General features: G+C 41.8%; 1 long non-coding RNA gene across 4 annotated transcripts; it reads right to left on the reverse strand.

The window, feature by feature from the left end:
* Nucleotides 1-26,842, reverse strand: LOC113022710 (uncharacterized). Of its 4 annotated transcripts, none has more exons than XR_003272442.1 (6): nt 26,497-26,842; nt 16,105-16,195; nt 15,566-15,766; nt 14,704-14,798; nt 5,986-6,067; nt 1-613 (listed from the first exon to the last, which is right to left on the reverse strand). It is a non-coding gene; the product is annotated as an uncharacterized LOC113022710 (long non-coding RNA). The 4 variants fall into 4 exon arrangements; XR_003272443.1 differs by lacking the exon at nt 26,497-26,842 and adding an exon at nt 14,320-14,458 and having other exon boundaries at nt 16,105-18,411; XR_003272444.1 differs by lacking the exon at nt 16,105-16,195.

The following is a 26,842-nucleotide window of genomic DNA, read 5'->3' on the forward strand; positions in this document are numbered from 1 at the left end:
ACAAAGGCAGACTTGTTACGGTTTAGATGCCTTTATTATTCTTTTATTTGGATGCAATTTCTTGTCTATCTGGGTACACTCATTAAGATTTTGGAGTTTGGCTTGTGGGTCTATTGCTCTAGGAGAAGATGCTTTTTGTGACTCCAAACAAAAGTGCTACACTTTTATAGAAAACAGTGTAAAGAAACTTAACCATGAAATATAGATTATTATTACTTTAAGCCAATAATTTGTTCAACTTAACAACACGAAAAATGTCATTCAGGACATTCTGACTAGGAAAGGAAAGAAACACATCAAACATTATAAACATTTATATTCCACCTTTATAGTCTGGTATTACAGAATTGTTGAACTATTTACTTTAAATAGGTAGTGTATACGATTGAAAAAAAAAAATCATTAAGATGTTAAAGGCCCCTCACATTGGAGTGATGCAGTCTGTCCATTTCAAGAATTGCCTTCTTAAGGGTGAAGTAACTTCAAGGACAAGCTCTTCAGCTGAACCTCCATCCAGCTGCCATGACTGCTGGCTGCTGGATGGACAAATGCTGGCAAAGGTTTTCGCAGTGATGCTCCTCCTCCCTCGGCTCTCTGCTCTGCTAACCGAAAACTGCAAAAGCACAAGAAAGAGACATACATATACAATCAGACTTCTCATTAAGGATCCAGTGTTTTCAGAGCCTGAACTGTATTTCTCCCTCAAAAATACGGAGTCCTGGCTTCTGCTGCTTCACTTTTTTTTTTAGTCTTACCAAAATAAATGACCCAACTGTGAGAGTACCTCATCATTAAAAGAGGCAAAAATTCTCAAGTGTTAAATGCTCAGCTACATAAAACTTCTTTCAGCTACTTCCTTGTCACAGTAACTCACATGTTTGATTTTATACAGATGTTTGTGCCAGGTAACCTCCCTGACACAGCTCTTCCATGGATTTTTGTCTCCTTCGGGTCTCAAACCAGAGATCTTTTGAATGTGTGAACCACTACTCTGTGGAGAGTTACTCAGGAACATAACAAGGGCGTTATTTTTTAAATTATTATTACATGACAATGAATCATCCTGTAGTAGATACGCAAACAATCTGTGTACCCTTCTCTTTGTGTTGATTCATGCTCAACCATCCAGGCAAGGAAATCCAAAGAGTTGTTCATCCAGACGTAGCGTTTTCAGAAAACGCTACATCTAGATGAACAGAATCAACCCTTCTGTTTGTTTCACGCCAAATGATACTTCATATGCATTACTAAGCTCTGCCAGTCACGTCTTTTTAAGCCTGTCACTTGCACAAATCTTATTCTCAAGTGACCCAGCAGCACAGCACGTAAGCCTCCAGCAGGTGCTGTGTCACCGAGGCCTGGTCGATATACAGTAGCTGAAGGGAGAAAACATCGACTGTCAGCTGACTAAATTACAAGAGCTAACATCCGTCTGTAACAATGCTGTCCAAATCCCCAATCAGCAATCACTTGTTATGGTTCTTTTTGTGTCAAAACACTCCCTCATTACACGACTGGACAAAAAGGTTGATGGCTTTCTCATTTGTAAAACAGGTCTCTAACCAGATGGAAATTCTAACCAAATGCAAATTTGCTCTGCTTATTCTGGCCAAGTTTCGACAGCGTCCCAATCCCTCTTAAGCTTCTTGTTGACCGCGTCTGCCAACTTTGTGTACACAATTGGCTCCTCAGCTATCCCAACTGCATTGTTAATGTCTGCCCTTTTGTACTGCTCAATTCCACCAGAATAAACAGAATCGCACGTGCAAAATTATTTTCCAACACAGATAATTAGCTGAAGAAACAATCCCGACTATGAATAATAACGTGCCTCGGTAACATTATAACTTTTAAGCATGGGAAAAGGAGGAATTTGAATGCCAAGGGAAATGAGCTTATCAAATAAAGCTTGAAAATGTGCAGTGAATGAAATGAGTCAATCATTTTAATGTGAGATGGGAGCCCTGAGGAGAATAAATAAGCAATCGTCACATCACGCAGGGAGAACAAATGAGCATGGTACACAATTAGGCAGGGTCACATTCTGCTAGAGCTGTGAGCGTGGGATGGGCTAATGAGCTGTGTGAGGGAGTGTGTGTCTGTCTGTTTGTGTGAATGTGAAGAGAAAGAAGAAGCAGGAGATGAAATACTAAAAATAAATAAATAAAAATGTTGATGCACAGCGCTCAAAATTCTGATGTGCACACCAAGACAGCCAGACACAAGCGGCAAGTCAGGGGAGAGACAAAGATAAAAGTAAAAGGAGCTGGTGGAGAAACGGGTGGGCTATCAGTTGACTTGGCATCTGGGCAAAGTAGATGTGCAGGTAGACAGAGCAATGGGCAGGTACAGCAGCCAAACAGACAAAAAGAAGAGAAGTGCCTCAGAAGGACCACGGCGCGCCTTTCAAAGGCGACTCATAGTTATTAACTATTCAATCACATAAAGGAGAGCTGAAGGCGTGAAAGGTTGCGGACCGAAGCACTTTTGCTTCAGTGCATTAAGAGCCTGGTCCAGCACTCGGGCTGCGTGAAAGAGAAATAGATTGCCTCCCAGGAAGATGACTGCTCAAAGGAGCTGGATTTTTCTCCTTAATAACAGCAATCTGCTGTGAAAATCTAATCCCAAGTACCATTTACACTGAATCTAGATAACTTCTGCTCGAAAAGCGCACAATATGAATTTTTCATTCCCTGATATACAAATAAACAGAACAAGCCCCCCATCAATCAGGGGACGCTCTCAAAGTAAGTGAACTGGAATAGCAAATTGTTAATGAATACCGCGCTGCTAGAAATGCACATTTTAAAATAGCACTGCGAGTACATTGTACTGTGCTGAAATGAAAATGCAACTCTTCTAAAGAGTGTAAAACACATTTGATTGTACAGAAATGGGGGGTACGTGACCTTTCTGGTCATAAAAACAGAAAATCTTAAGTGAAATTCTTGCAGTGTTGATAACCATATACAAAAAACAAGCCAAGCGTGGATACTGTCCCTCAATTGAAGTAATAGCTCCGTCTCTGCCATTAAAGTCAGATATGGATGCACCCTTTACCCCCCCCCCCTTCCTCTCCTCCTCGCTGGCCTAATTCCCCCTCCTCAGTGGTGGATAAGAGGGATCAGAAATGCATCCATATGCATGGCAAACTATCTGTAGAGGGGATGTTAGGTCTCAGCCTGGCCAGCTTTCTGAAAGTACTGGTAATGACACTTAATGAAAGCTAGGGAGCTGGAGTATGAGAGGGAAAGCCTTTCACCAGCCCCCCACCCTGCATCCAGACCAGGCCTTCAGACGCCATAAATAAACAAACATGCTGCGTGAGAATAGATGTGCTATTTTCCCAGCTTCTCCCATGCCATTCCATCCCTTATTTATCTATGTATTATTATTCCCTGTATTTCTGCTTCGCTTTTAAGACCAGCTCTGTAATCCCGGCTCCCCGCAGGCATTCTGAATGGCCCGAAACATTAGCTGGACTTTGCTCCAGTAACCCCGCAGCCCCTAATGGGCTCAGTTTTGCATTTGTACTCTCCTGCTCTCCACAAATACGCACAAATGCACAGCTGTCCAACCTAAACTCAGTCAAGGTTCTGATGTGTCATACATCTCCTCACATTACTAATCACTCTACTTACTCTACCTTCCCTAATGGATTGGCAAAAACCCCCTTCTAGCCCTAGTTAAGCTGTCATCTTTTTAATTGTACTAGATGGCATTCAAAGTAGTGCTTGTGGCTCATGTGATACATTTGATATGGAGGAGTGGAGAAGAGATGGATAGAGAGGGCACTCTGCAGTGATGCCCGTGTAGAGGAGGGCGGTGGGGTTCAAAGTAAACACAAGGAATGAAGGGATAGAGAGGCTCTTCTTAGCACAAGCCCCTAATCAGTACAGTCAACACATAGCAGATTGGGTTCACATCTTTCTCCCCTCCCTCTGTCCTTCCATCACCAAAAACGTATCCCCTGAATCAGCCCCAATTTCCCTGCTTTCAATTTGAGAGGATGTCAGATAAGAATGTGTTGCAGGCAAATACCGGGCAACACAGACCTGGCTTACTTTGAAGCAAGGTGATATTGGTTGAGAAAAATGAAATGAGGCTTCATCTGGGAGATACCATTCCAGCACCAAATAACTATTTCCCAAGCAACACATAAAATTCATATTATATTTAGGGAATAACCCAAGTTTCCATGGTGATAGCTGAGTGACATGTTTACTTAAAGCCTCCTATGGGGTCCTGGGGAACACTAAGAGCGACCAACACTCATCTGTCTGTCTGGCAAGAGGAGAGAATGTCCTTGGGTTAGTTGTGGGGGAAAAGTTTGCCAACTCTGGAGGCTCAAACTGCATCAGGAATGTGAGACCTCTTCCGCCGCCTTTCCATGTCCTCTGATCACCACCTGTCCCTTTGCCACTCTTAACATTTCCCAGCTACAAATGTGTCTTCAGTGTTAACAAGCTTTAGCCATCAGTCAAGGCTGGGCCACACAAGTGAGGTGCACACAAAGTGGGTAGAGGGGTAGATTAGTGGAGTGGGGGGAGTGCTAAACATGGCTGTATGTAAAGGAGAGCCCCCGCTCTGAGACGGAGACAGCAGGACAGCAGGACCCAGAGGCACCACCCATGGGGGAGGCAGACTTCAAACACTGTTGTGCAGGCTGTTCTGGGCTCTCGGGCTGCTGATTTCACAGCCGGGAAAAACACAGACCATTAGTCACACCAACACACTGAGGCCTATGCTAATCCCAGAACAAGAAAAAATCAACATGACAGCCAATAAAATCTGGGGAGTTATACAGCATCTTTGTTTTTCAGTTTGTGTGATGTGCTGGTGAGTGTTTCTATTGACCCACGTTTCAGATGAGCCACTCCAGGAACACTCGTGCTCCATCTGAAAGCTTGCTTCTTTGTCACTGACACCGTCTCTGGAGTCAACCGGAGCAAAAGCAGAGAGGGGCTTGTATAGATTTGCTGCCCCTCATTTTGAAGAGAAATGGGGTCTTTGCAAGGAGTATCATTTTCAGCCGGTCGTGGGCTGTCTCACATTTGAGTTTGCAATGTCTTGGTTGTCAGCTCAGAGAGAGGATGTAGAGGAAAGGAAGCACACTAACTTGCGGAGGGATATTCTGGCAGGGGTGGTGCTCAGACAACCATACCAACAACTTTTGCTCAAGTTTTTAATGGAAAACACTAAAAGGTCTTGTTTGTCGGTGAAGCAAATCAGGTGTCAGCTGATATCATGCTGCTGAACTCTATTTACTGCAATACCTGTTATATAGAGTATCAGCTAAAGTGTAGCTCAACACCAGGCTCACCGTATGACCTCTTCTGATTTATTTCTGTTTCACATACTGAAGCTGCAATATCTGGCGTAAAAAGGCTATTTAAGGTAGTTCGATTAAGTGTTTACTTTATATGCTCGTAGTTACCGATCCTTCACAGCTTAAGCCAAATCAAAATCACCTCTTTTTCTTTACATCTATATCAAATTTAAACCCAGTAAGAATAGACTGTTATGTAGATACCATATTGACCCAACTGTTTAATGCTTTATGGGGGAGGGAGTGAAAAGTGGAGCTGGCCTTCATTTCTAGAGAAAGTTCACATTTTATATAATGTCAGAAGTTTCCAAGACAAAATAAGTACAATTATTCAGAAGTATTGGAATTTTAAAAAAAAAGAACAAAAAGAAAAAAACCCCAATGAGATTTCAAACTGGGGCCTTTCTTCTGTGAAGTTTGCATGGATTCTCTCTAGGGACCCAGGCTTTCTCCTACATTTCAAAGGAAGCTTAGGTTAATTGGTGATTCTAAATTGGCCATAGGTGTGAGTGTGAATGGTCATCTGTTGGCCCTGCTACAGAATGGAAACCTCTTCAGGTTGTCGCCGACCTCTTGCCTTGCGGCAACTAGGATGAGCTCCAGCCTCCTGCGACCCTGAATTTGATAAGCAGAAGGAAACAGATGGATAGATGTACCTAGGTCTTCTCCTCTGCTGTCTTCTCATTGAGCGTAGCTTTGACCTCAATTTGCCGATTCCCCGCCCTCTTGCAGGTGAACCTGTAAACACAAAGAAAAAGGTGCACTGATTTTCTGTTTCAACTGAGAATAAACCACATAAATATAACTTTCCTATCTCTACTTTCTCTCTCTTGGCGTAGACTAGTTCTTTGCTCCTTTAGTTTCAGTGCCAGCTTTTCATTTGTTTGCCTGCAGCAACGTTGGGATGCGATAAAATGTGCATTAGCTATTGTTGGGATAAAAACCAATTACTACGAAAGTTCAGAAAGATCTTAAGAGTAGGAGTGTTTAATAAAGAAGACTTGGTTAAATTTCAGGACTGACTGGGTGACAGTGGAAAGCTTCTTGTGGACACGAGAACAGTCTAATGCAACACAAAACCTCTACCTTGTACTGGGACTGAGACAGAGGAAGCGAGAGATGGGGAGTAAAGGACAAAGGCAGTAGGAGGCAAGTAAAATATAAAAATCCCAAGGAGCTGTTTGAATAGCAGTGATGCTGCTCTGCAGTACCCTTGGTTTTTTTTTTTTGGTTTTTTTCCCCAGACTCAAGCCTGTGAAGTCTTATAAATAAGGCACAAAGAGGCACAAAGGAGCATTTAGAAAAACTGGTTATGATGTGGACTGAGAAGACCTACAGTGATAAGAGTGACATTAAGGGCATAGCTGAGTCTGGGAGATGCTATCATTACCTTTATTAAAATGACACACAACTCCCACACTGCCAGCAGTGCAGCAACCAGACCTGGCCTGGTAGCTGCACTGCATGTTTAAAACTGCAAGACCCAAATCAATGCGAGAGAATAATGAATAAAAATTATCAACAAAAAACTAGTACAGCAACAGACTTTAACTGAGTGCAAGTGTCATGTTTTTATAGCAGGATTAACAAGAGAATGCTGGTATACAAAATAAACTAACATTAGTAGTAATTTGGTGTTGTGCACAGGGAACACAATGAAGCACGAGCATGTCTCAAGGGCCATCAACTCTTTAATGCTTTTGCACCAACACACTGACTCCTTTAGCACACGGATAATAACCATTTTTAAAGTAATGTTAATACTTCTTTATTATTTTAAACTGATATATACACAGCTATTTTTTTTTTTTAATCTGCAAACCCAGGGCGTGGAGCTCGACTGAGTTTTCCAAGGTTTCAGAAAGAAGGATCCTGTCCGAGTTACCGTCAATACTGGACAATCCCTCTCCACCATCTCTCTCATGTTGCACAGCACCTTAAACAAAAGAACTCATTTAACCACAATGCATCACAGAACGCCACGAGAAATCACTCCTATTTGCGGCCATTGAACTTTATAAATCCTCCTCCTTTTCACTTGTATTAGTCGATACTCAACATAGCACTGTTTTGACTTTGAAATGTTTGAATAGTTCTTTATTTAAGCATCTGTAAGAAAACATTTTCTTTCTTCTGTGATTAAATGAGTATTCTGATTGAATCTGATTAATGAATGTCACACATTAGTTGGCATTTTAAACTATGATCCTAGTTTTGACTTCCTTTAAAGACTTCTTTTGTTATAATAGCCTTTAATAGACTTTAAGGCAAAAATCTATCCACAGCCTGTCAGTAGCCATCCTGATGTGTCACTCATTTGCCGAGCTTCAGCCTCCGCATCATCATCTCCTGCTATTCAGAGAGTCAGTGGCTGTGAGCACACCAGCGCCATCACAATGACCTTTCCACAAGCCCAGGGAGCACGCAAAGCAGAGGAGAGGCAATAAAAGTAATGAAAGAAGCAAAGGCAATTAAAGTGGTATGTGTGAGGGGAGTGTGGCGGAGATGAGCCTAACTGGAGGCGGGCCTGGAATCAACTACAGCTCTATATCCCCCGTAATCCCTATGTGATCGCAGAGCAACCCTGGTGTGCTCCCAGTCTGATCATCCTCTTGCAGCATTCACCAGCTAATCCGTGAAAAAGGACAGCCGTGCACATACACGCCACATGCACACACATTAAAGTCACAACATGTATGCACATACCATTGACGTAACTGTTACAGTCTGACACAATATGCACTAAACAAAGTAAGGAAGCTGTTAAAAATATATTACCCAAACACACACACACACACACACACACACACACGTTTAGTTGTACTGTAGAAAATGAGTTGCTCTCTCTCCCGCCCTCTGCGGCACAGTGCTTCCTCACGGCCAGTGAGAATCATTAATGCCCTTCCTCTGATGCTGCCACACAACCAACAGCAATTATTTCTAAAAGCAAAAAGTGAAAACAGCTAACACACAAATGTACACAGCACATAATCATTATTTTGTTGTTGTTGTTGTTGTTGGGCTGGCTGTGTGGGGTTGACGAGGTGGCAGAAGCTTGGACTTAATTTTCTCTAACGGAGTTTACTGACCGCAAAATGACAAGGATGCTTTTGCTAAACTAATTAAGAGGCTGCAGAGCTGCTTTTACCATGTGACATTGACAGCACTTAAGGAAGCTGACGCCAGGCCTTCCAGATAAGCCGGAGATGTGCTCCTGGCTCAGGACTCGGCGCACACACACACACACACACACACACACACACACACACACACACACACACACACGTGGAGGAAATAAAATACATGCGTCTAAAATCATGCATGGAGTCACCAACATGGATATAAAGAATGGCACTGAAGAGCAAAGAGCAAGTAACAATGTGTACAACAAAAAAAAGTCCAGACCAAAACAAATATAAAACTAACAAAACAAATACAAATGCAGCACTGAGGTCTCCGGTGGACTGAAACCATGCGCTCTTCAGCTGTTAATGTGGGGGGGGAAAAAAACCATTTAATACTACTGCTCATTTACGCCTTGAGCCCAGAAAAAGACCTCATTATCTTATCAGCTTTAGGAATACACAGAAGGGCAAAGCTACGATTCTCCCCTTTTCTTGACAACAGAATCTGATCTTGCCTGCAGTGTACAATTAGTGAACAGAGTGACCTGTGGAGGCCTACTTGAAACAGGCTGTGCGGTCCGCGCTAATGACCAAAATGCTCTGCAAGGGGCTGGCATCGTGCCCCTCCATCAGCTCTGGCCATCTTAAAAAGATACCGCTGTTGAGAGAAACGAGACGAGACTCCTTTTCTTTGCTATTATAAAGCACTCACATCATTGCTGTGCTTGGGGCTCGTAGGGCACTGGCAGCTCAAGGTGCTGCTTAAAGAAGGGAGAGCTGGTGTGTAACTAGACCTGATCAGTATCAGCTGTGGTCCTGGCTGCTTGGATGCTGAGAGCAGTTCTGGGCGAGTGCGATTGCTCTGAATCGTCATGTTAGAGTCAGCTGGTGGTCTGTATTTTGATCACCTCTTTAGTTTTAAGCTAGCCCTCTCCTGCTGGCCTTCGCTCTCAGCTGGAAAATCCTTTGCTGCAGATGAGACGTAACACGGGGAAGACTCGACACCCCACGATTCTTCTCTGCCTCTCACTCAGACAGGCCAATTTATAAGGTACATCTTAAACTCCAATGCAATCACACAACAGCTTCCGCATTAATTTTACTAAGCCAAGGTGAATATGGTTACCACATGAAAGGTTTATTCATTTTAAGCTCCAGTGTATGAATAGAATAGAATATTGTCATTGCACATGTACAACAAAAATATGGGTGCTCCATGCCAACTGTGCAGGAATAAATTATAAATAATAAAACTGCAGGAATAGATAACAAACAGGAAAAATAGAAATAGAGGAATATATACAAAACTAGAGAAAGGCAGGGTATCCAAAAGTTGTTCTAGATTTCTCAAAATTAAGCCTGTCTTGAAATTATAAAAGCCATTCTCCAAGCAGAGAATGACTAAGATAAGCAGACTCAAAATTGGGTTTGTCTCTTCCTAAATTGGATCATTTGATTAAAAAAAAGAAAAAATTAAAAAAAAAAAAACCCCAAAAAAAACAAAACCTGGAACAAAAGGAAAGATTTACATTTTCAGAGGTACATTTTTGTGGCTCTGCTTTGTACCTTTGCTTGCAGCTGAACCATACCAACCTCTGGATGGCACTCTGCAGCTCTATGACACACTCCCGGAGACTTCTTACATTCCTCTACCAGCTACAGAAAGAGATAATGGATGGCTGTCAGTTACGCACCTCTGTCCTCATCTCCCCTAATCAGCTCTCTCATCTCATGGAGCCAGAATCCCGGAGTTTCACAAAGGACTAAGTTTTACAGTCACGTTCCATCTTAACTCTGTGGCGAACATTTTAAGCGCATAGGTGGGCAGATGAAAGATACCCCTTATATGCATGAAAGAGATCAAATTGGGATTAAGGAGATTAATTTCTGATGGTAATTGAGAGAAAAACTTTTTCATCAGATTTATCCAACTTTCCAAAAGATGTCAAATGTGGTGTGATTTAATTTGCTAACAGATGAATGGTTGGTAAATTGCTGTGCTTCAGGCTTGTGTCCCTTTGGTTGGTGTTAAATCATATATCGTCAAATTTCATGACTTCAGAAAATCTGACTCATTTCTCTTGGCTTCCTCTGGGGTTAAAAAATAATTACTAGTTTTGAAACACAAATTCAGACTGAAACTAATTCAATTTGGGAGCATGGCTGGAGGGTGACTGTGAGTGGTGTATAAATGGTTCTAGCTAGGCTTCAATCAGAAGACGAGCATGGGGAAACAATCCCCCTTCAGAGATCACAAAACGACCTTGGAAATCAAACAGTGCAGACACTCGGATGCGACCGTATGGCTCGCCATATGGTGAACGTCATCAATGGATAAACACATAAATACAGACAACATTGTTTGTCACAAAAGTGGTAAATTGTCAGGACTGTCTCTTTATGTTTGCAAGCAATTAGATTCACAGATGGCGTTGGAGTTGGGACGTTGTCTGAAGCTGCGATTTGCTGCCAATACTGCAACAAGATCAGCTAAGTCATGTTACTGCAAAGTGGAAGTGAAGTAGCAGTCCACATAAAGTTACAGAGCAGGCCGACAAGTGCTGGGGCGTATAGTGTGTAAAAGTCAACAATGCTCTGAGTTCGGAACATTCTCTGCCATCAACATCAGCGCAAAAACTGTAAGCCAGGAGCTTCACGGCAGACTTTTCCATGGCTGAGGAGCTCCTCTATGTGTAATAAGTAGATCCAGTTCTTTTGTCCATATAGTGCTTATCCTGTACCATTGAAGCCTCATATTGTTCCAGTAAACAGACACTACATGCAAATCAAACAGCTCAATTCCAAATCATTTAGTTTTTAACTTAAAATAAAAGAACAGGCCATGAACCTGCTTTTTAATTAGATGTCAAGTTTTTTTTTTTTTTTTTAAATAAAAATGTTTAACTCTTAAACAGCTAATGAAATATTTCTGGCAAACCCCTTTAAATAATGTCTGCATTTCAATTATGTCTTGGTTGTTTGATTTAAAAATACTACGGTACTCTTAAGTCCTAGTAGATGTACCAATGGCAGGAATTTTAAAATCCTGTGTCGCTTCATTCTGAAGTCATTACATTCATAAGACTTTCAGAAAACTTGACCTATGATGTTAAGGTTGAGGTCATTGAGATTCACACTCCTCTGAGACTTAGTAGACAGACCTATTGTCCTAGATGACTTGCTTCTCAGGTTATCACAAACTTGGGTGTCCATGCTGCCTCCCTGCTCACTGGATGCGATTTGCTTCCCACATGTCGCACCAAAGCTGACGGCTGGATAACTTTGGAGGGGCTCCAAATGCCTAGTTAACGTGTTATTACCAGGTCATACGTTAATCGATGGTATCCTGCACGGTCATTGTTTTTTTGCCTGGAAGTTGAGAAAAGTTTATTTCGGTTCCTGCTCGCTTTATGTTGCTAACAGTTATTTCGCCTGCAGCCACGTAAAGTCACCAATGTCATTAACTTTCTTCTGTGGCTACTCGCCTCGTTGTTGTGACTTGGTTCCAGTTTGGATGCAGCTTTAGCAAACAAAAACTTCATAACTCCAGTAAGACAGCACATAAAGTCACTGTCTTCTTCATTTGTCCCTCTGTCCCATTTTAGTGATTATTCTGACCCGTTATTCCTGTTGCCTGGCTTGTTTTCAGTACATAAGTACATCCTTTAAATTTAGAAACAGCATTTGGATTAAAATGATTTAAAGTAATTGTGTACTGTATGTGGAAATATCACAAGGAACTGGAAAAAACTGGGGGGGGGGAAATGCACACATTACTGAAAGGAAACCCAAAGCTAAACACCGCAAAGGAGGAGTGATTCAAATCCTCGGTTCAAAAGCCAATATTGCCACAATTAATGGAGCAGAAGAGGAAAAAGATTTAAATCCTGATAAGATTCAAGCAGATAAAACATGCACAGCCAAACCAACTGTGTGTTTACAGAGCAGTACACTGAGACACTTGCTTCAATCAATATATTGATGCTTTGTAATAGGCTCTAAATGACTCAGGCTCAAGACTGCTGGGCAGCAAACCTCACAGCTTCTGCTTCTGCACTTGATTTCGGCACAGACATAAAAGACTACCTGAAATTGCTTTGAAATACTAAACATTGTCAAACAGCAAATTACAAAAAAAAAAAAAAAGTTTGTTGACTCAAATTACAAAAATGCCAGTGGCAGAGTGGAAGTGTCAAAGACTGTCCCATAACACACTGCAAGTTGATTTGATTCCCATGAGTGCCATACTGAACTGTGATTGGTTCTCTGTCAAACTGATGATACATTGATCCTTAACTGTCATGCACATAGGATGAGATTATTTGCTCAATCATTCAAAGTATGTCTGACAAAGGTTCTCCATGATAGACTAGCAACATGTCCAGCCTGTACCCCACCTGTTGCCCTATGACAGTGGGTACAGGCTCCACCAATTAAGAAAATCGATGGATGAAAGGTTAACATTAAACATGTGCTATTTCCCTGCCTGAAGACAAACTTGAGTGTGTTCTAGTTGCTTAGGTATATTGTCTTTCACTGAAGTTTCTTTGTGCTTGGTCCCTAAAAAGGATACGACAAGATGCTTCTAATGTGAGCTTAATAAACATTGATTGCAGTGATCCCAGACTGTAAACACTAAACAGTATATGAAAGCAGCTGCACAGTTTATTTTGTTATACCAAAAGGAAGGTAGACAAACATTAGGACGTCTCCATTTTTATACACAGGAGATCAATATTTTCACTGGATAAGTACAAATGATCCCTGGGAATTAAATAAAACATCATTTCACCAGAACTGGAAATGCAAGCTGGAACCTGCACGTTCTGTGAGCCTTACTGGAAATTAATATGATGGAGCAAAAACATTTTAAGCAGGAATGTGACCATAACTCTTAGGGTTAGGGCAACAGCCATGTACACAAAAAAACCTAAAGACAATAATTTCTTTTTAACAGTAAAGCCCAACTTTACTCAATACTGACAAATCAAGATCTTAAAATTAACTTCGTTCACGCATCTCTTAATTGATTTCTTCTCTATTGAGCCCAACCACAGGAATTAAGTGCTGTAAGTATGTCGTGCATGGAACTAAATCAATACAGCGCAGTGTGTGTGTGTGTGTGTGTGTGTGCGTGTGACTGAAACAGACAATGTTTTAACATTTATTGAGTCTTTTTTAAATAACTCTGCCCATAATGATATTGTGTACCAGATGTGTGCTATTTTTTTGATGATCATGTGTCACCGGAGGCTGAATTAAAAAAGTATGTGCAAGTGCTCTGACCAGGATCTCTTCACCAGGTGAAGAAATGGATTAAATATAAGAGAGTATGCAAACTCAGTGGCCTCTCTCCCTCCAACACGAGGACCACAGAGACAATTTAGAGCCCTTAAAAACCCACAGAGACTAATTTTGAGGAAAAAGGCTAGTGAGCCTTTTGCAAAGCCCATTTCTGTTTTCAGCTTTACTTCTAGATTTCCTATGAGATATCATTTAGCTATGGAGGAGTTTAGAAAGCACTTCTATCACAATATGCTGTGTCACTGACCGTGTACGCAAGTGTCAGGAGCTACTGGTGGTGAAGGATACTCTGGGAAAAGCCTGGAGCTTTTCCAATGCTCACCTCCCTGTCTTCCATTGACAAGCGAGGTGAAGTAACAGCTAATCGATGGCTAGTGAATTCCCTGTGCACCCCCCTCGCCAAGCTGATCAATATTACTGGCAATTAGAATCCCCTATCTGCATGGCTGCAGGGACCTTGGGGTGGCTCACCAGCCCACAAACACCCAATTTAGTCCTCAGCCTATCACTTAATTACTAAATCCTTCTTAATGCCTATTGGCAGGTGGCGAGCATACTCACAGCAGCCCCGGTCGGTTGATTGAACACGAGACCTTTGGCAAGGTGCTGGTTAAGATGCTCGTGTCCCGCTTCAGCTGGACAGTTAAACATCTGATTTCACACGGGGCTTCCGACCCTAAATGATCCACCTATTGAGTGACTGGCCCACACACATACATGGATGGTTTGGAATGGGATGAATGGTGGTGGGTGTGGGGGGAATGGGGAATATTATGAGTCACAGTGGTAGCACAACAGTCTGCCACAGATCCGTGAGATCCACAGCAGAAACCTCAAGTACTTTACAGTAAGATCATTTCCTCCTGTTTTTCTTACTAAGTAGGAATAAAATAAGATATAAATGAAATGTAATCTCAAGATAATACTGCATGAAATACAGCATACCTGCAGCTTCACAGTTAATGCTCCTCTTGTGGCTGCTGATGCTGACAACAAAGACCTCTCCCACCTGTCATGCAAATCCCTGTTTAGATGTACATCTACAAAAGAAATGTATACAAAAATTAATGTATAGAACCTTTCACTCAAACACATATCCTAGATAAACATTTGTCATTGCTGGAAACCTTTTCGTGGATAACACTTAAAAAGGTGGTTTCCAAAGTCTTTACAAAAAATTCACTGACCTGTTTTAAACAGACCCCCAACCTGGTGCATTTACCTTTTGAAATAATTCAGTATCTGTTTGACCACAGCTTCAGTGTCTTTATTTGCATATATATTTCTTTTTCCATGTGCACCATTGCATTGGGAGGATAGGCATATTTTGTATATACGAAGAATGCATTACCTAAAAAAGGCCCCAACTGAAACTCATGGGACATTTCCATGCCAGTGATCAGCTGGGGCATCACTCAGGTGAATGTTTCTCACAAAATATTAAAACCAGGGTTGGAGACAAGCTGAGTGGACACAAAACTTATCACTGTCATTCGCTTCCCTTATCCCCAAGTCCCCAGCTTCTAACATGATCAATCATCCTCTCTGTTTCAATGTCTTTGTCATTACTTTATTTGGGAGTTTAATAGCTTCTTTTAAAGAAAAACCTCTCCACTAAGACAGGATAGTAAGTTATTGATATAAATAAGTTACAGAAGATTCTAGAACAACATGAAATGTGATGTGTCACAACTGACCTAAACACATAAGCATACTGCCTTGGACCACTGCAGATTTGACACAAACTACTGGGAACTATATGACAACATTTTCTCAAACAGAAATGAGCTGCACTGCCTTTCCTGACCTGGGTCTTTGCAGGGGTCTTGTCTGAGCTTCTGTGCAAACCTCAGTAGAATATGTTGTGCCACTGTGTGTTGCATCAATGGAGTACTCCCAATCAGGCCTCTTTGCTTTTGCTACTGTGCATGCACAGCTCTTTTCTATAGAAACGCTACTGTCTTCAACAGATCCATGAGTCTGCTCCCTCATTCCATCCACTGCACTCCTGCGGAGGAAGTGAGAGGACATAATGAGTATAGTGTGTCAGAGTGCATGTGTGTGAGAGTTAATTGCTCAATTCATTTGGAGGTAAGGTGCCCAGTTGGTACCTGCCTCACTGGTTAGGCTATTGCTCCTTGTGCTAACCCTCTCATCTAGAACTGTTACCTCCATTTGACTGCACTGCCCCTTAACAGGACCTCTGCCTGCAGCCGATCCCCTTTTCTCTTTAAGGTGCCTGAGCAAATGTAACCTCTTACAATTTTTGAGGATAGAAAGTAGTTCGATAAGAAGCTCTTCTTTTTTTGGCAAATGTCAGTCTACCTGCCAGACAGCTGTCTATACCTGAATGTGGACACTTCCACTCAGGTGGCCCTGCGTTTGCACGATGCGTACTCCACTGCTGGATGCCTTGAGCACACCTCTGGGGGAGAGCCTGCGTACACATGCACGCACACACACACACACACAAACACAAGGAGCTGTCACTTTCCTGTCACATAACCATGGAAATGGCCTGAGGTGAAGTGAGGACAGGTGCCCTGAGCTTTACAAATTCTCTTGAAGGACAGAGCAGAGGAGCGCCTTCCTTCTTCCACCCCCAAGCTATCTCCACACCTGCTGAACTGCACTCACTCAGTTACCTGCCCCTAATTTGGTATTTCCACAAAGATGACATATGTATCAGGCAGAGCAGGAAATGTCCTGGGCAGGGAGAGAACAGCTTTCTGACAGGTGTCACCTCCAATCTGCACAGGCCTGCTTCTGATGTGTTAACTATTCAATTAACCATCACATCACACTGAGTGGGTGCCAGCACCTAATTACCTATGAGACCCTTGCCTGTGAATGGGCTGAAATACGTGTGTGCGTGTGTGTGTATGACAGGTCACATATCATGTTACTGTTAACCACCTCATGATTCACATAGAATATATGTAGATTTTTTTTACGTGTGTGTGTGTGTGTGTGTGTGTGTGTGTATACTCCTTTCCATCCTTGGTTGCTTCCCAGCCTCATCATCGTTACACCTCTTAGCACCAACTAAATACTGCAAGAAAAGAGCCTTTTTGCTCAGAGTAAAATATGAGTGCAAACATTAAATGAAAATAAAAACAGTATCATTTAGCCCGTGTATTAAAATTACTCCTGTCGTGTGGCCCCTTCATCTCACACCATTAAAATAACGAGGTGTCACCGAGCTCTGCTTCCATAGCTCCGATGTTGACACCCATCAAGACAAATCTATATTTCATGGCCACTTACAGATGTATAAATAGCCAAATGAGGTGTGCTAACCATCTATAAAATGGCACTAAAAGGTTGCCAGAGGATGGCGAGTGTCATGAGGCAGTTGCGCTGGTAATCAATCTGAGGTGAGAGGAGAGGAAAGGGAAGAAGAGGAGAGGAATGGGCTGCACTGCATGGCTATGAGCAGAGGTGCAAGGCGGCGCAACAAGCAGGGCAGTAAATCACATCTGCACGGTACGCTCGCCCCACTGACACACAGCCACTTCAACTGACACGGGGCTTGCTCGACAGCCTGATGGATCACCACACTACACTCCATTAAAGGCAAACGGGCACGACGAGCACTGACACAACAAACAATTAGTCACTGCTGTGGGCATGGTCTTAAAATGCTGAGGGCCTTTCCCAGTGATGGGCACAAACCACCCTTATTTGGCATGGAAGAGCATTAAGTCCTTGTTATTGTAATACTAATAAAATAGAAGTGTTGGAATACGGTATAAAAATGATAATTGATAATTATACAGTCATTCAAATGCTTTACAGTAGAAACAAAGAACTGGACTGTTAAAAGGAACTCTGAATATATGGATACTACGAAAGGAAACCAGACACAATATAGATATTACATCTATGGTACAGAGGATATGTTAAAGGAGGTACAGTGACAATAACTGCAATAATACAAACTTTGTCAGATTGGTAAACACAGTCACTGGCCACTTCATTAGTTACACCTTGCTGGTAGCAGACTGGACCCACTTTTGCTTTCAGATATGCCCTAATCCTCACGGCACAGATTCAACTAGGTACTGGAAACATTGCTCAGACTTTAGTGAATCCATGATGCAAATTTCCTATTGGACACCGAAGGTGGTATATTGCACTGAGATCTGATGACTATGAAGGGCAATGTAGCACAGTGAACGCATTGTTATATTTATGAAATCAGTTTGAGATGATTTGAGGTTTATGACATGGCACATTATCCTGCTGGAAGCAACTATTAGAAGATGGATAGATGATAATAAAAGGACAGACACGGTGAGCAGCAATACTCAGATAGGCTGTGGGGTTTGAACTATACTCAGTTGGTACTTAAAGTCTTGCCAAGCAAATAGCTCCCACAACATTACATGACCACAAACAACTTGAACTGTTGATACAAGGCAGGATGGATCCATGCTGGTGTCTCACCCAGCACCTGAATCTCACAGCAGAGAATGAAACTTATCAACCCAATCTTCTATTGCCCAACTTTGGTTAGCCCATTCAAATTGTAGCCACACTTTGTTTGTAGTTAACAAGAGTGTCACCCAGTGTGGTCTTCCGCTGCTGTAGCCCATCTACAATATTTAAAGGTTTGACATTCATAGATGCTCTTCTGCATTCCTTAGTTGTGACAAGTGGTTATTTGAGTTACTACTACAGCAGCTTGAAGCAGCCTGGCCATTCTCCTCCTATCTCTGACATCAACAAGGCATTTTCCCCCAGAGAAGTGCTGCTCACTCGCTATTTTCTCTTTTCACACCATTAAACTCAAGAGATGGTCGTGTGGGAAAATCCCAGCAGATGAGTACTTTCTGTAATACCCAGACCGTCTGGCTTCAACAACCACACCAAATGTTTAAAATCACTTAAATCATCTTTCTTTCCCATTCTGATGCTCAGTGTTGACCATGTCTACATGCCTAAATGCACAGAGTTGCAGCCATATGAGTGTCTGTGTTAATAAGCAATTGAAACAGGTACATTAGGTATATCCAGCACTCCTTGTTAAAAATCTTCTTTTATATTTTGTTATCATCACAACTGTTTAACTGTGTTGGATTCATATGAAAACAAAGGAACAATGTTTCAGTATTCTTAATAAGGTCTTGCATTTGACGGAGATATCCGGATACTCTTCTTACAAGAAGAGTCTGTTTATTAGGCTTGTAGGTTAGAAGAAAATGACTGTGAATGTAAGTATGTGAGAAGCTGCAGTCCACACTTCAATCACAGATGGAGGTGAGCTCCAGATTAGACCTATAGCCACCTCGACCTTCTCTCCTACTGGTCTCTACCATCATCTTTCTCCCTCAGCATGACGTTCCACTTTAGACCATCCATGCGCTGAGATGATGCCTCCTCGTTGTCTCGCTACAGGCTTGTGTATGTGCAGATACTCCTACAGTAGATAAAGCCAGTGATGCATACAAATGTATGCACAGAAAACCTGCAGTTCAGTCTCCATCTCTCATATATTTTCAGCGCATGCAGTTTAAGTTGTCACTTATAAAAACATTGTTTTAAACTTTTTGTAGCTCAAAGTCTTTCTGTAATACATCTCCATACATGCATCTCCCATACTCTGAAGATACCCTCTGTTACACGAAGATATGAAAGACCACAGAAGACAACTAAAGCGGCTGATCATAGAATTATTTCCATGGTTAAGAAAACGTCACAACACAACCAAGTCAAGAACACTAGCAGAGGTAGGCATCACATTGTCAAGGTCTACAGAGATACAATGAAAACATCGAAAAGAACCTGACTAATAGGGATGGAAGGCAGGAGGAAGAAAGAAAAGCTGATACAATGTAGTATCACAATCTTTTTGCATGGCAATATTATATCAATACAGGGACACTAATTATAAATAATTTCTTACATAAATTGCAAATTACATCTTTTAGTAGTATCCATCTATCCACTTATCCTTTTCAGGGTTGCAGGGGGTGCTGGAGCCTATCCCAGCTGTCATAGGGCGAGAGCCGGGGCACACCCTTGACAGGTCGCCAGTCTGTCGCAGGGCTAACACACAGAGACAGACAACCATTCACGCTCACATTCACTCACGCATTCACACCTATGGGCAATTTGGATTAATCAATTAACCTATCCCCACAAGCTGCATGTCTTTGGACTGTGGGAGGAAGCTGGAGTACCCGGAGGGAACCCACGCAAACATGGGGAGAACATGCAAATACCTGATGGCGGAATTGAACTCAGGACCTTCTTGCTGTGCGGCAACAGTGCTAACCACCGTGCCGCCCAATCTTTTAGTAGTAGAATAATAAAATTCATGCAAGACAGAGGCACTTGATAAAGAAATTTTGAAAAAAAAAAAAGCTGTCCATGTTTAAATCAAACATATGGACTTAGTTTGGAATTTTTAACCAAGAAAGGAACAACAGAGACAGATATGACACATGGGATTTACAATGAGTGTTGTACCAAAGTAAAACTAGGAATATTACGAAGATGAACACCCATCTCGTGCACCAATGTTAGACAGTAACATAAAGTTAAGCCAAGGAAGTAACACAAAGCATGGACATCACACTGTTTGGATTCATATGACTATAAACAGCTCATTATCTCAGAGGACTGGTGACTGCTGCCTGTTGCTGAAAATACCCATAACAGTGTTCCACATGTTTGTGTTAATTTAGGATGGACTCATTCGTAAAATAAACAGATCAGTCTGTCAAGCGCATAACAAACATACATGACAGCTTTTAATGACAGCTTTGTTCAGACTGACTGCTTAGCAACCTTTAGCAGCAATAAAAATGACTGAAGTGAGAGGAACGGACCGAGAACTTCATCCTTTCAGATAAAACAGACAGACAAAACTCACCTTTGGGGATATGCTTTGCAGCTGATGACATCAGAATATATCTCAATATGTTATTGCAATACTCAGCATATAACTAAATGCTTAAAATTACAATAACACTGTACTGTAAGTTAAATTTTGTGATGATATCATATCAATATGAAAAGAATGGATGAGGGGAAAAACTGCCCCTGATCCAAAGCTTACCACATCTGTCAAACCTGCTGGAGGTCATGTCATGGCCATTTATGATTGGGTCAATGGAGTTTATTGATGATGTATGTGCTGAAACAAGTAGCAAGTGAATTTTGAAGTCAGTATGCTACAGACCTACAAAAATGAGAAGCAACTGAAGTTGGCTGCAACAAAGTTGGCTGCGTGGCAGGGGATTTTAAGGGACACTTGGTGATGTCCATGGCTTACAGACTTTGAGAAGTCACTGACTTCAAATGATTTGTATCCAAGAAAGAATCTTTTAATTAAACTGATATTCTTTTGTCCAATTACTTTTGCGCTCCTGAAAATGGATTAATACATTTACAAATGTCTGTAATTCCCAAAATGTTCATGCAATGCTTTTGTTGCTTTTGTTGTATCCTTTGAAATAAAGCTGAAAGTCTGTACTTCAATCACATCTTGATTATTTGATTTAAAATCCACTGCAGAGGCAAAATTACAAATATTTTCTAATTGTCCAGGTGGTTACAGAACTAACTGCATCATCTCCAGAAAGGTGCCAAATGCCACCTCAAACATCTGCCTTTACACACAGCTTCTGTTCATTATACTGTTGCTTACAAACATACCGTTCCTTCCCTTCAGCCCAATTAATGAGCAGTAACCTTTTTATCAAAATTACAAGCATTCATGAAATGACCAGATCACGTCTAAACACTAATTTTTAAGACCTGGAATTCCACCTTTTGTTTTTAGACAGGAATTCAACTGGTAACTTACTGGGAATGGTAGTATTTTTAACTCCTTATTTTTATTGTTCAATGTGCCATTTATGAAAGCGGCAAGCTAATCTCATACCTGGAGGCACATTGCAGATGCACTCTGGGTATTATGGTGTATCACTGGGTCCTTGAGAACAAAAGGATACTTTCACACATGCAAGACTGGCACTTGTAGAGCTTTTGGAGCTCCGGGGAACTGTTTAGCATCCGTGTCTCATGTCTTTCTCTAGAGCCCGCATATGGCTTTTCTATCTGAGAGAGAGAGGGGCACAGAGGTCAACTTTAACTGGCTTACAGGCTGCTGAAAAAAGACAAGTCTATCCTTAGGTTTGTCAGGGCCACATATTACTCTGTGCCGAACAGAAACTTTAAGGCTTGCAGTCTGTTTATCTGCCTGTAACGGTCACCTAGCTATCGGTTAGTCTTTGCAGTCCCATTCAGAGAGATCGCTACTATAACGCACCCCACCATTAAGACGACTTTGCTTGTTCACATTGTCACTCCAGCGTGTGCTTTCAGGTGGCGCGCTGACATGCCAGAATCGAGACGTAACACAGCATCTATCTCTATGTTGGCTCTGCTTGCATCAAAGTGAAACAACATTTTTGCTCCATTCTAGCTCTTCACCTTTCACACAGACCAGCAGATGTAGGTGCAACTGCCCCACCTTGAACACACCATGGAAAAGGGCTTCTCTGTGCTTGCCACACATAAATAGAGCTGTGCTACCATGGGCTTCTTATTGCAGAAATGTGTCTAAGATGCTTGTAGCTCACTGTGTGTTTCTCCTTTCTGCCTCCTGCTGGTAGGATCATCACAGCTCCAACAGAAAAACCTATGGGACAGCATGTGTGAGTGTGTGCCGTACTCCTGTATGTGTGTGTTTTGCACTGGTGCAGCTGGTGGGATAGAATGCAAGCACCAGTGGGGTTTCAGAGAGAGACAGATGTGTACCTACCATCTTCCTACAGCTCCGTTGCCACTTTAATGACACCGGCTCTAGTGTACATTAGATTATTAGACTCCAGAGTACAATATCCCAGACTGGATAATATTGTTTTTCCTCTGGCTGATGATGCATTACAAAAATAAGGAATGGTGTAACAGATGTCTCTCGGGGTAAAAATAATAAATCACACAGACTTGTAACACGGTCGAGAAAAAATGCGCCCACAAACACACCCACATCCATGAAACACTTCAGTGATTCATTTACTCTCTTTATTCCAACTGAGCAGCAAGCCAGGAGAGAGGAAATGAGACAGAGAAATGGAGGGGAAAAAGCAATTAGTTTGCATTTAACTTGCAAACATCATTAAGGCGTTGGTACTAATTGTGTTGTTTTAAACAGGCGAAATTTGATAATGACTTCATTAGCAACTCACTCTAATGATGACTCCTAGGGTTTAGCGAGAAAGAGGAATAAATACAGGGAGGCAACGAGTGAAGATGTGTGTATGTTTGTTCATGAAAGTGCGACGAGACAGGGGAAAGAACAAACGGACTGAGGCTGAATCACCGTTTAGACACAAAGAAAATGATACATGCAAAAAAAAAAAGTCACCACCGTGGGCTGAACAGGATAAACAGAATAATAAAAGCAGAACAGATGCGGCTAAAGAGGTGTGTGTGTATGAAGGTGTTTCTAAAGCTGTGTGCGTGTCCTCTGTAATGCAGGACGCGACTGCTGGAAAAGGGAAGAGGTCTAATCCATAATAAGGTGGCTCGCTGCATGGCTGCATACATTACTGCAAACATTACTGCATCAATCAGTACTAAGCTGCAGTGTAATTTTCTGACTCCCTATTTCTCTCCCTACCTCATCACAAAGACAACACCCCATGGCTATTTCTGATGAGATTCAGAGGTGGAGAGAGGGAATGAGGGTGAGGAGGAGGGGGTGTTTATGTGGAGCAACCTCTTCTCCTCTCCTCTCCTCTCCTCTCCTCTATCCAGCCCCCTGATTAATTTTCAACTAGATTGCTTGGCCGGCAGTATTATTAGCATAAAATTTCCATGGATTAAGCCCGGCTATGAAACCCTTTCATCAAGCTGCTTGTCTAACACAAAATTTCAAATCTCATTTTGTTTCTAATATCATTTTCATACTAGGGGTGTGATGAGTAGAGGGTCTAAAATGTGGATGGAGTAAGGCTGCTGACGAGGTAGTGAAGGGAAGGGGGGGGGGGGGGGAGGGGGGTTTCAAAGATAAACAGAGTCATCAATCAAAATTAAAAAGAGCCCAGGGTTTGGAATGAGATCTCATACAAGCAGGCACACGTATGCACTCGTGTGTCTGCATGTGTGCAGGCCTGTATTTAACATGCAGCTGGCCTATCAGCCAAGGTGAGGGCCAGATGAATAGGTGAGGTGGTGAGTGTAGGTTTAATCTGAGCTCAGACAAAAGAAAACACGTGTCATGATCTTAATTCCTCATCCTCTGGTGGTTTATGTCACTGTTGTTTACTTCTGTGACCACGCACGGCACCGCCACACCTCTGCAAACTCTTAAAATGCCTGTCAGAGTGCTGGTGTTTGACAGCCACCACAATAAATAATTCTTGATTATAAAAATATGCAGCGCTGTCAAAGCCCCGCGTCGTACCATTAATTATGAAAAACAAGGAAGGAGAGCGGCAGGGGGTTATTTTAATAAGGATACTGAATCAATGCAATTTAATCAATCCGAGCTAATTAAAAAAAAAAAACTATATTGTGAAACAATCAAGGTGTATAAACATTATTAAAATAAATGAACTGTGCTAAAAGAAGCGTGCTCTAATTAAATGATACAAATTGTCATTCCATGGTTGTAGTTAGTTTGCTGACACCTTGGAGAAAAGACTGTGACACACCCGACCAGCCTCGTGCCGTCCACTCCTTCTGCATCCTTAACACTAATCATTACACTAAGGCCATATGGTAAATCTTGCCTTGGCTAGATGGCACATTTTCTCTACATTTGGTCATTTGAAAAGAAGTGGATCATATGTGTATGTGCACCCAAAGATGGTGAACTGTCCATACACACACACATAATTATTTAGACCAGCGGTCCCCAACCTTTTTTGCGCCACGGACCGGTTTGTGCCCGACAATATTTTCACGGACCGCAGATAAATACAACAAAATAAAACTAGTACCGGTACCGGAAAAAAATAAGATTTATTTACAACACACGTGAAAAGACCCAGGAAAACAGAGTTAATGAAAAAAACGATAACAAAATAACGCTAAAAACCGATAAAAACCCTGAAAACCATACATTTCACACCTGAGCCTCAACTCTCGCGGCCCGGTACCAAACAACTCCGGTCCGTGGCCCGGGGGTTGGGGACCCCTGATTTAGACAATTAAGATCATTTCACCTCATCTTTTAACTCAATGTATTTCTCTACAGGACAATTTTTTACTTTAAATTTTTTACAATCAGCATTTCTTTCAGATGGTTGAAGTGTAATAAAGAAAGTGTTATAAAAATGTGTATGAAACTATCAAAAACTGTGAGAATAAGTATGAAAAAGACAATGTAATCCCATAGTTTAATTATTCCACATATGTATGTGTTGTTGGAATAAAACTTTAAAAACAACAGTCTGTTTTTTTTCACATTTTCACATACTTGTATTGACTTTCTTTGACCATAATAAAATGAAAACGGAAAAGTTGTACGCTGTTTTGCAGAGGACAATGTTCAGTTGTTATTTGAACATTGTAACGCTTAATGAACTGAAAATGCAATATTTTGTATTTCTAATTATGCTGCGTCACAACGAATGCTATGCTTCTGTGCCAAGCCGTAGAGTTTCCAATCAACCTATCAAGATGTGATTTAACACAAAAGTTTCAGTTTTAACAAAATATTGTGTTAACTGTTTGCAGCTGTTTTTAGACAGTCCTCCATTTTCAGAGGTTCAAAAATAATTAGACAAAGTAACGTCACCAAACTGTGCATTTCCTCTTTCGCTCTCCTAGGCCTTTACTGCAGCTGCCTTTAATTCGTGCTTGGTTTTGGGGTTTCTCTGCCCTACGCTTTATATTTAATAACAAAAAACACTCTATTGCTGAGAAATGCTTTTGTGTCATTATCCATTTGCACGCTAAAGCTCCGTATAGTCAGTTTTTTCGGGCCCTAGCTGAATCAGAGGAGACAGCATAGCCCTGTACCCTTCAGAATTCCTCACATCATCAATAAACACCAGTGATGTGCTTCAATAGGCAACCGTACATTCTAATATTGAGAGCTTGAAAAAAAGAAGGCAACTCGACTTCTTTAGGTTTGTGAAAATGTTTCACTTTCCATCAAACAACTGCGTATGCAGTGAAGTGAAGTGAGGAGTGTTCAGATTTCTGTATGGGAGAAACCAAACAGCCACTCCGCAAACACACGGCGCAACATAGAAGAGCTTTGAGATCCCTTCCCAGGCACTTCAGCTCCCGCTCACACCTTGCCTCAGGTGACTGAATAGGTCCCGTGCTAGGTTGAGGCGAGGTCTCAGTGGTTTCACCCTCAACCCCCGGTGATGGTAAAGCCCTACACCTTTTTTCACACCAGGGCTTATGTGATGACTCACTGATCAACAGTGAGGCAACAACCCTCAGGACCAACTCCAAATGGGACAACCTTCACTACAGGTGAAATACCTGGGACTCTCCAACATTTCTTTTAGAACTGAAGCTTGGATTAGAGGTGAAATGTTTTCACCAGCCTGAAGTAGTTGCCTTCTTTTTTTCCAAGCTTTCAAGAATATATGACAAACACAGACATGTTAATGTCATAACACTGCTTCAACCATTGTTAACCCATGATATGGTATCAGGTCAAGTCTGGAGGAGGTAGGTTTTATGAATGTAACAAGATATAAACCACCTGTTACACTAAAGACCAAGAAGGTCATATTAAGAAAGAGAACACAATACCTTTCCTGGTGGAGCTTCTCCAGTTTCTGTCCAGTTCCCATTTGCAGGATTAACATGTTCAATGAAAACTCCTACTACACTGTTTGCACTGCAATCCAAACACACAAACAAATGACTCAAGGCCACAGTGCTGCCAAAACAAACAAGTGATCAGTGAATATGATTATGGATGGGATTATGGATGGGATTATGGATGCACAGTGACACACCCATGCAGAACAGTTGCTCTTGTTATATTTAACGCTAATTGGAATTCTATGTCCATGAGCAGTTTGTGACATGGAGCTCAAGTCCGTGGTGCAGAGGCACAAACATGCGTGCCTGCTTGCCCGCACACAAGAACACA

The sequence above is a fragment of the Astatotilapia calliptera genome, chromosome 1 (genome assembly GCF_900246225.1).
Source record: "Astatotilapia calliptera chromosome 1, fAstCal1.2, whole genome shotgun sequence".
In the NCBI taxonomy this organism is placed as follows: domain Eukaryota; kingdom Metazoa; phylum Chordata; class Actinopteri; order Cichliformes; family Cichlidae; genus Astatotilapia; species Astatotilapia calliptera.